The sequence below is a fragment of the Lycium ferocissimum genome, chromosome 12 (genome assembly GCF_029784015.1).
Source record: "Lycium ferocissimum isolate CSIRO_LF1 chromosome 12, AGI_CSIRO_Lferr_CH_V1, whole genome shotgun sequence".
NCBI lineage: Eukaryota > Viridiplantae > Streptophyta > Magnoliopsida > Solanales > Solanaceae > Lycium > Lycium ferocissimum.
Window position 1 is genome coordinate 5,728,857 of NC_081353.1, and position 11,452 is coordinate 5,740,308.

Sequence of the window (11,452 nt, forward strand, 5' to 3'; positions counted from 1 at the left end):
AGGAAAGAATAGCCTTAACATACCTCGACGAATATCAAATCGACCAACTCCTACTCCTCGATTGTAAATCTACAATTAAGATAACATAGACCTTCATCAGACTAGGTACTTCACTTGCTAACCCCCTTTAGATGCATAGAGAGCTTAACGAATCATGGATAACATTTCTCTCATAGCTTAACAACTCTTCAACTTCTCATTCACTTTAATACCAACCATAACAATGATAACAACACTTATATATCAAATATATTCTAATCCATTCCCAATATTCTCTCCAAATAACCCTAAGCTACCATTTTGTCTTTCATCAACTTACCATTTCCACAACTACCCCCTCTTTACTTAGAATCACCAAAACTCTTGATAATAAACTTAAATACAAAGGTAGAAATCATTTACATACCTTGAGGGGTCAAGAATCCCAAGAACCACTTCACTTTGACTCCCTAAGCTTTACAACTTTAAAGGAACCCTAGAAGTAACCTTTCTTCTTCACCATCTCGGGTTTACGGGGTTGGGGTTCGAGTCTTGTCAAATCTCCACTAATATGAAGAAAAATATTGGGAGAGAATATATTAGGGTTTCTCTGATCTGGGAATGAGAAAAATATGAAATAAAGTCGTGGACCACGCATTTATACTTGGAGAATTAACTGCTTCGGTGGTCCGGTTCGACGAGCGGGTCGACAGTCCGTCGACTTGCCCGTCTACCTGCGCCTACAGATGCATGGCTGTGGGATCCCATCGACGCTGCACGTCGTCGGTCCGTCGAACATGTCGACGACCCATCGACATTGACTGGTGTCCTGCAGATTTTCTAGTTCGGTTCCGATCGCGTCGACTTGATTCACTCAACTTCTATCTCTGTAAATTACCCAGAACATATACTGGTACTCGTGTACAAGGGGTAAGACATTTTCTATCTCCAAACTCGGGCTCGGGTCTCTATTCCAAGGGTATACCCGGTTAGGAACCCACAGGTTCTACTACTATAGAGACGAGGGGTGTAACATTCTTCCCCCCTTAGGAACATCCGTCCTCGGGTGTTCGAATAATCCTGGGTTATAAAAAATTTGGCAGAGTTTTTCCTGTACTTATACCAATCCGCCGTGCATACAGCAACCCAAAATAATGCCACACAGGGCCACACACTATAACGCACAATCAAATGCATCGGAACCTCTTCGTACGATAACCGGCTTACTGTCTGGATATCATTCACTGTATTATTCTTGAAGATCTCCGATACACTTATGAAGCATTGATACATGAAATACTGGATGCACCGATTCTAACTCCAAAGGCAATTCTAGTTCATATGTCACTGTACCCACTACACGAATGATCTTATATGGCCCAATATATCGAGGGCTCAGCTTACCCTTCTTACCAAACCTCATCACTCCATTCATAGGCGAAACTTTCAGGAACACCCAGTCGCCCATCTTGAACTCTACGTCGCCGATTATCCGTATAGATTGTCGTCGGGTTGTTAGCAACCTCTCTCTGATTACTTTCACCTTATCAACTGCTTGCTGAATTAAGTCTGGGCCTAGCAACTGATTCTCCTCAACATCAAACCATCCTATGGGTGATCTACACCTCCGCCCATATAAGGCTTCATAAGGAGCCATTTGAATACTGGAATGGTAACTGTTGTTATACGCGAACACGATGAGAGGCAAATGATCCTCCCAACTACCCTGAAAGTCAAGCACACAAGCTCTGAGCATATCCTCGGGGCGGTCCGTATGTTCGCTCGCTTGCCCATCCGTTCGCGGGTGGAATGGGTGCAAGGACTAAGACCCACCCGAGTCCCCATCTACCGAAAAGACTTCCGCAAATCTGGCTGTGAACTATGCTCCCCTATCTAAAATAATGGCTGAAGGAACACCATGGAGTCGTACAATCTCCTTAAGATAAAGCCTCGCATAATCCTTGGTTGTATAAGTAGTTCGACGGGTGCGAGAAAATAAGGGCGACTTTGTGAAGCTTTATCAACTATGACCCATATCGAATCACACTTTCGGCGAGTACGGGCAACCCCGTAATAAAGTCCATATTAATTACCTCCACTTCCATGTCGGAATCTCATGCGCAATAGACCTCCGGAGCTTTTGGTGTTCTATTTTGACCGACAATTCGAACAACGGCGACAAATTCTCACATCTCTTTTCATACCATTCCACCAATAAACTTCCTTGATATCATGGTACATCTTTGTTGAGCCTGGATGAATATAATAAATGGAGTAATGTGCCTCCCCCATAACCTGCTGACGGAGTCCTGCAACACTAGGGACACACAATCTACCTCGATATCTGAGTACCCCATCACCTGTGATCACAAAGGGTGTCTTTTCTTTCTGAGGTGTCGTATCTCGCATGCGGAACTAGAAGCGGATCTTCGTACATCAAGCCTTTATCTCAACTACCAGGGATGATATCGCTGTGTCTTAAACAATAACCCCCGCATCACCTGAATCTATCAATCGAACTCCGTGGCTAGCAATTCGATGAACCTCACAGACCGTTTCTCTTCTCTCTGGCGACACGTGCGATAAGCTACCCATAGATTTACGACTGAGGGCATCGGCTACTACATTAGCCTTCCCGGGATGATACAGAGTATCCACATCATAATCTTTTAGCCTCTCCAACCATCTCCTCTAACGCAAGTTCAAATCCTTCTGCGTAAAGATATACCGAGACTTTACGATCGCATATATATCAATACGGACACCGTATAAATAGTGCCTCCATATCTTCAAGGCATAAATCACTGCTGCTAACTCCAAATCATGGGTTGGATAATTCTTCTCGTGCTTCTTAAACTATATGGAAGCATAAGCGACAACCTTACCATGCTGCATCAATGCACAGCCTAATCCAACACCTGAAGCATCATAGTATACCACATAGCTATCCGTACCCACTGGGAAGAGTCAAAGCGGTCTTTGAAGTTAGCTTATCCTTTAACGTTTGAAAACTCGCTCACAAGCATCCGTCTCATGGAACTTAGCTAATTTCGAGTCAATTTGGTCAATGGGCCGAGAGGAAAATCCTTCTACAAACCTTCTATAATAACCGCTGCCTTAAAACTACGTATCTCCGTCGTGTGCCGCGGGCCTTGGCCGTTTTTCATAGCCTGAATCTTTTTGGGCATCCACGAACGCTCTCCTCTCGATAACGTGACCTAGAAAAGCCACGTAGTTCAACTTAATTCACACTTAGAAAACTCGCATACCACTCTTTCCCTCGAAGAATTCCGAGCACTGTCCGCAGGTGTTCTGCATGATCGGCCTCTGACGGCGAATAAATCAAAATATCATCTATAAACACAATCATGAACAAATCCAGGAAGGGTCTGAATACATGATTCATCAAACACTACAAGATATTAGACTTTTAACAACCACTTTTAAACGACGGTGTATGAATCCGGTCGCTATAAGTATATTTGTAACGACTAAATTTTCTTCCGGTCGTTGACGTCAATTTTTAGTTTAACAATTACGAGAGGAAAATATCCAGTCAATAAAAGGTAGAATAACCGATCGTTAATCATAACAATTAAGCGGGAAACGGAAAGCGCTATAATTTTACCATCAAATTTCTCGGATCCAAAATAATAAACTGCTTTTGTAGAATTTTCTTTTTGCTACTTTTTATTCTATTCAGACTGAGAGTCGCCCCCTCCAAGTCTGCCCTAACACTTACCTCTCAATCTCGGACGCCGAGGATGAAAGCAACACTTGAAGCGGTAAGTTTCCTTTTCTTCAGATATACTACTCATTTTCTAATTTCTCGAAATGTCTTAAAAATCTAGGTGGAAGATTCTTATTCTTTCGCAAGAGAACCTTCTCGAAGTGTTACAATGATGAAAATCCTTTAATTCTTAACTGCAGCGGTCCTTTATGGGGCTTTTAGACCATTAGCTATCTCATAGAGGATTAAGTATTTAATTATTGTTTCATTCATGTTTATGATTACATGTACTTGTATCACCACAGCCAACACATTTAAATCTATGTTAATGTAATATTTTCAAAGTCGGAGATATAATTTTGAGTTTATGGATTCTGAATTTTAGGAAAAACAGTTTATTAGGTTTTGAATAAATTATTTTTACATATTAAGTGAATTATCATTATACATACAGGCTGGACTAAAATTATTGAATTTTATCGAACTCGCAAGTGGAATTGTATCTCCGCCCCTGTATATTCTCCATATCAGAACTAAATTATGGTGTTGCCTTAACCAACACCATAAAATCTGCCCCATTAGAGCAAAAAATTGAGTATGAAGTTACATTAATTTATAAAATCAAAACTGTGGCATGTCGCATGCAGATCCTAAATCTTTTTTTTTTTTTTAAACTGAAATGCAGATCCTAAATTCCTAAGGAAAGTAAATTGCAGTACACATTATTGTATATTTTTGTGTTGTTATGTGGGGTGAGATTATTAGACCTATTAAAGACATGCTTGTTGTATAATCGTTAGTTCTCTTATTTTCAATCTTATTATTACAAATTGTTTTTAGTTATTTTTAGCATGGGGAGTGGGTGTGGTTTTGGGAGATGGAGAGGGAGGCCATCAAAAAAATTGTGAATACCTAAGGGGAAAATGATTGGTTTGTTCTTATTGTGGTAATAAATGATTGATTTGATTAAATTTGATACAATTGGACAAACCTATTAAAAAAGTGTAGTATTCCTTTAGATATGTTTACCTTATGCATTCATCTTCTTATTAACCTTTGAGATTTAGGTGCCCCTACTTTTCTGCAGAGCAATATTAATTTAGTATTCTGTAGGGTTATGTTATAAAAATTGTATTTCTAGCAAGATATAAAGTGATAAACTTCTATTGTATTTATCCCTTTATTTTAGAAGAAAAATGAGCTAACAGAGGATGATACTTGGGGGTTTCAGCAGGGTCTACAGGCAACACTAGGTTCCAATCAGATGTGTATATGATTTAGAGAATCCATTTGTACCTCCACTTGGTGAATCAGAACCAGCAGAAAACACACGGGAGGAACAATATTAGCTGAGCTGAAGCAGCAGTATCTTCAAATAAATAGGTTTAAATCATGGTTTAGTAACTAATTTTCTTTTTCTTTTGCTCGTCTTTATACTTTGACTTGTTGTCGACTGTGTATTTCTCTATTTTCGAGGATGAGAGTGGCTATTAATGAGTTTATTTTCCTTTTGATGTCTTTATTTTCAACTTGGTATTTTCATGTCTACCTCATCCAGCATATAAATTCTTGTGGCGGACCTTTGGAGTTGTTAAGCATATAGATAGATATGGGCACTTCAAATGCTAAAATATGATGATGGTATATCAGTTTATCAGTTCTAGATTAGACTGATTATCCTGGTGTCAAAAGACACTTTTTTCCCCCATTCAATTAATGCATCTAGACGATCTGCTTACCTGAAATTATTGCCATTAATTCAATGTTATATTAATTTGTTTAATATATATATATATATATATATATATTTTTATTGGTGCACCATTTATATATTTGGATTTAATGCTCATAATGTTTTGAATGGTTTACCATTCTTATAATTGGGTTTAATGCGCATACAGTTCCGACAAAGTGTATGATACAAATGTTACATGTTGGAATACTGTGGTTTCATGTTGTTATCAAAGTAGGAATTTGCTGACAGGATAGAATTCATTTACATGCTTTAAATTTGCTTTCTACACATATCTTACCTCAGTTACCTGTCATTCTGTCTTGATGTAGTGTTTGGTCCATGGTCACTCTGAATCTTCCTAGCTATGGAGGGGAAACAGCCTGTGGGGACATTTAAAGCCAGAGTACTTGGAGAAGGTATCTTTTTTTGTGTTAGCTGTGTAGGACTTTGGCATATTGCACTTCTATTTTACATCAGTCTTTTTTCATTCACTCTAGTCTACCCTGTTTATATAGAGAACAATGTGAAACTTATTGGACTTGAATTTGACCACAGGTAGTTAATGCAATTTAGGGAAATAAACTTTCCTGGACCCTGTTAACGGGGGATGTTTTGTACACCGGGCTACCTTTTTAGACTTCTTATAAGAGGTAAAACTCATGCTTGAGTAATTAATAGATGATTTATATATTGGTTATCGTACGCTACATTCCCTTGGAGCGAATTCTTTTTTCTGTAAGAAATTAATTTAGTCATTTCTGAAACCAATGATGAGGTGGGATTATTTCGTTGGGAATTGTTAAAACATTTTAAATATAATGTACTTATTGTTCTATTTATATTGTCAAACAAGTATCTTTCTTTTTAAGATTAGTGTGCAAATGTTCTGGGTATGGTCCATATCTAAAAAATTAGCTTCTAGCTTCTAGTAAATTTTAAACTCTAGGCATCGTTGATTGTATAATTCAGTGATATGAGAAAATAATTGGGCTTCTAGTCTCTTTTAGTTTTAGTTTCTGCATGTTGTGTAGTGTCTGTACTTGCAGCAAATGATTTGAGCTATTATTTAATGTTGTAATTTATAGTCAATATCTATAGATCACTGGAAATTCTCCTTACCATACTAACTCCGGCTAAGTTGCCTCACCATTTGTCTAAGCTTAGGCCATTGCATTTGGCAATTGACTTAAAGACTATTTCAATCAAGAGCACTGCTCTATTGCTCAAACACCTCGGTTACATACTTTTTTAAAGTGTTAATGGTAGGAAAACGTTTCAAGTTGCTATGTTGAAGAAATCGTGTTTGCTTTTGTTGTGGTTAGTCTTGATTTTCACTTTTCTTCTGGTGGTTCTATGTTCACTATTCCTCCAGCCCTCTTTTGAATTAGTTGGGTTTGCTTTTAATTTTGATCTCTCAGCGAATAAATTTGTTTGGACTATTCCTGCAAATATGTTTGCATTGTTTGTGGTTAATCTTTAATTTTGCAGAACGAGAAAGAAAAAATAGTAGCTATTGGGAGTGTTGTTAATAAACTGACACGAACTTGTTGTTATACTTGTCTTTTAACAGATCTTGATGTTTGAAGAACCCATCCACAGAGAAAGTGTAAAGAAGTATAATCAACGGAAAATGTTGAAGCACAAGAGGAATGGGTTTCGAGTTTTAGGAGTTGTTTAAAGATATTCTCCTTTCAACATGCTACAATTCTAGTTTTTCTTTGACCAAGAGTTAACAAATATAATGTGTTCATACAATTTGGATAATATACTTTTGATAATGTGATGCATCATTCTTTGTAATTAACTATGGAATTTATATGAATTTGATCAATTTGTAAGGTTTCAGATGTGCGTGTGTGTTATAGATTATTATATATCTTTACCAGAATAATCATATAAAGATACTAACAATTAGCAAAGGTGAAATTTGATCGCTAAAAGCACTTTTACTGTATCAGATTTAATTTGTGGTTGTAATTAAGGGTTTAACGACCGGAAGAGCAATTATTAGTGAAGGGAAATTTGGTCGCCAAATGAAGGTGTAACGACCGAATTTTGTGTTGTCGCTAAAGGTTATTAACGACCGGTTTGAAAATCCGGTCATTAACCTTTAACGACGGAGCTTTTAATGACCGGTGACGACGGGATATTTGCCGGTCGTTATCGACTAATAGCGACCGGATTTGAGCTTTTAGCGACTGGATTTCCCCTCGTTGTAGACCTCTTTTCTTGTAGTGAAATCCATGAATACAGCTGCGACATTAGTTAGCCTGAACGACATAACACGGAACTCATAGTGGCCATATCTAGTCCGGAATGCTGTCTTCGGAATGTCTTCTTCCTTCACCCTGACCTGGTGATATCCTGATCTCAAGTCTATCTTCGAGAAATACTCGGCGCCTTATAACTAATCAAATAAATCATCAATCCTCGGGAGCGGATACTCATTCTTTACAGTCACTTTATTTAATTGCCTATAATCAATACACATTCGCAAAGAGTCATCCTTCTTTCTTACAAATAACACTGGGGCTCCCCACAGTGATGTACTAGGCCTGATAAAGCCTTTCTCAAGCAAATCTTTCAACTGCTCTTTCAATTTTTTCAACTCCGCAGGTGCCATCCTATAAGGAGGAATAGATATTGGCTGAGTGTCTGGCAATAGATCAATAGCAAAATCAATCTCCCTCTCTGGGGGAATGCCTGGAAGCTCATCTGGAAACACTTCTGGGAACTCATTAACCACAGGAACAGATTGAAGATGTTATATCCCGTATTTTATACGTCGGGATAATCCGAGCTAACTATGATGCGTTAAGGACAAGAGGATTCCGGGATGCGAAGTGGAGATTTTTAACCACGATTTATTTCAAGGAATGAGTTGCTTATGATTTTATTAGCATGAGATATTATGGAATTTGGGATTAAAAGTGGATTAGGGAAGGTTGGACATCTCATGAAAAATTTGGGGGCCAAAAGTTAATTTTTGGAAGTTGAAATTTCATGAAAAAATAAGGCCATGTGGCCACATGGATGCTTAATATATGTAGCATTAAGATGACTAATTCATCACATTTCTCATCATTCTCCACCTTAGAATTTTCAAGAAACTTGGAGAAAATAAGGAGAAAGCCATTCGGCCATAGTCCCTAGCCGAGCAAGCCAAGAGAAAGTTGATCAACAGAAATAATTTTCTCTAGCAATTCCACTCCTTACAAGGTGCATGACAACGTGGTGGAGTCGTTGGAGTATTAAGAACAAGTGTTGGTTTAAGGTGCAAAGCATAGCCAACTTGAAGAACTAAGTGAAAGAGGTATGATTCAATCTTCTCTTTTATATGTTATGCATGGTTTGTGTATGTTGGGAGGTGTGGAAATGAATGAAATTCATGAAAATATGAATATCAAGTTGAACCGTGTGGACGAGCGTGTTGTCCGTAAGAGCGGTGTTGTGTGGGAGTGGAGAGTTAATTGAATTTAGCGTGTTTGTGTGTTGTTGTAATGTGTAGAAAATGAATGAAACTCTGCGAGAGTATATATGTTGGTGTCAATGTGATTAGGGGCTGTTTGGTATGCAAGAAATGAATTAATGTTATCTAGTATTTTGGTTGTCGTCGTTATGAATTCTATGATGTAGAATGAAGGCTAATAATCCAAGTTGAAGTTAAAAACCGTGTGGGCTGATTTGAAGCTTAATGTGATCTTATTATAGTTTCTTGAATTTGTGAGGATAATGTTGTTAAGGTGTGGATTGTTGATATAGTTTATGAATTTGGAAGGAAGAAACGTGTTGATGTCGTCCCTATGGAAATGGGAAAGTTTCTGTGATGTAGTAAGTTGGTTTGGCCATTTGGAATGTTGTGCGTACCTTGTTTAAAGTGGTGTTTGAATGTTGTTAGAATGGTTGTTGGTATTGTTGTTGACAAATCGGGGCCGAAAATTTTGGGTTGTTGCATTTATTATGAAATGCTACCTAATTTTCGTAGAATTTGGTATTCATTTGGAATCGTTCCTAAATGCCTTTAGCTAATGTTTGGTATTTAATGGCATATTGTAGATCTCGGGAAGTTCGCGACGTAAGATTGACTAGCTTCGAGAGCAAACGAGGTATGCAAAGCTCACCCTTTCTTCTTTTGGCATGTCTTAGTAGTAATAAGCTATGACACGATTCTCGAGGTAATTCTACCTCGGTGATCCGAGCATGTCCACGATTCTTGGCTTTCCCTTGATATTCGTATTCTTAATGTAGTCGAATTAAGGCTCCTATGTCTTTCGGATGACTATATTTTAAAAGTGGCATAAAAGTTTTGTCTCCAAAAGGAATTTTGTTCTTAAACGAATTTGAAACTACGAACGTCCGTAACTTTCACAAACGGGCTCGGATCGCTCCGAAGCGCTCATAGAGGTTCCATAATGTATAACATCCCCGACCTTCATAAGCGGGCTCGGATTTGGGTTGACACCTATCCGTGGGCCCCGAGACTTTTCTATGCTTAGACTTAACGATTTTCCGAAAAAAAAAGACTTAATGTGATTATCGTTTAAACCCTCGAGTATGATTACCTATTTATTTAACGAGTCTGAAATGAGAATTGTTATGTATATGATTCCGATACGAAGTTGTGATCCTTAAGGTTCGGTTTGATATGTACCCGAGTGGCATTCGGAAGAAACGCGATTGAACTATTGTCCTAATTTGTAGATAATGATTTGTTTGGACTAATTTGTTAAGTCTTGTAAATGTTTACATTGCATATGGTTATGAATATTTTAAATTGCATATAATTCCCACATTCGTTCGTGCACATTGTTGTTGATTCCTTCGCCGAGTCCCCGGTCGGTATGTATCGTGCGCATTTATTATATTCCGGGCATGATGAGTTTTCCGAAGTATGACGAGTTCGAAATATGATATGATACGAAGTATGACGAGATCCGAAGAATGATGTGATTCTCGTTTATGACGTGACACGGAGGATGTGTTCGGAGTATGCAAAACTTCCGAAGTATGACGAGTCGTGGCGCCTGCGTGTGAGGGGGGCGACGTTCGTCCGTCGGGTCCCATTATGGACCGTATATGATATATGTTTTTGATATTTATGATTTATGCTCTGAAGTAAGCATTCTGGCACTCTGATTTTTATACTTGTTTTCTGTACTTCGCATACGATTTCCGGTAAGCTACATGCATATTATGTTCGGAGAAAGCACTTCTTGGTATTCCGATCACTATATATGTCTTCCGGACTTATGTATGATTTGTAATTCGGATGTAAGTATTTGGTATTTCTCGGTTATTATGCGCACTTTCGTACTCCTTATTCCGTTTATGGCCTTATTTCCGTATTTCATGCTTTACATACTCGACATATTCCGTACCAACCCCCTTTCTTCGGGGCCGCGTTTCTCGCCGCGGGGGCAGTACAAATACCCGTTTGGGGCAGCCGCCAAAGACTCCTATTCAGACTCTATTCGGGGAGCGCTCCCTTGTCCCAGCCCATATTTTCGTTACGACTCGCTATTATGTATATGTGTATGTTTATTATGGTACGACGGGGCCCTCGTCCCGTCATATGATTCTCGTTATTGCCTTGGGAGGGCTCGTAGACATAAACGCGTAATGCGGGTAGTATCGTTCAGCGTGTTTGCGTTCTGTACATTTCTAGATTATATGTATGATATATATATATATATGTATGTATGTATGTATATGCGTCACCGTGTTTGTTTTTATAGCTATAAGTTCCTAGTAAGTTTGCTATGAGCGGGTTACGGTTAGTGTAGGGTACGAGTGCCCGCCCGGGCGCTAGTCACTTACCACGGTCAGGTCGTGACAAAAGAGCCGCGACTTACTTGCACATCTTGAACTCGAACTAGATGAAAAATATACCATTTTCTCGATCATCTTCCGCCTTAAGGTAGGAAATAAACTACTTAGGCGAGTTAAACATTGCCCTTCCACTCTAGGACCCAAGCTCGCCCGGAAACCGAAATCGAACTATCTTTGCT

The 11,452-nt window shown here is 38.7% G+C and overlaps 1 long non-coding RNA gene across 2 annotated transcripts; it reads left to right on the top strand.

Annotated features, from left to right (window-relative positions):
- The first annotated feature begins 3,428 nt into the window (after nucleotides 1-3,428).
- LOC132040860 (uncharacterized) lies at nucleotides 3,429-7,293 on the top strand. 2 transcript variants are annotated; one of them, XR_009410798.1, is made up of 5 exons: nucleotides 3,429-3,764; nucleotides 4,944-5,092; nucleotides 5,774-5,860; nucleotides 6,000-6,094; nucleotides 7,015-7,293. It is a non-coding gene; the product is annotated as an uncharacterized LOC132040860 (long non-coding RNA). The 2 variants fall into 2 exon arrangements; XR_009410797.1 differs by having other exon boundaries at nucleotides 3,432-3,764; nucleotides 4,941-5,092.
- Nucleotides 7,294-11,452: the final 4,159 nt, after the last annotated feature.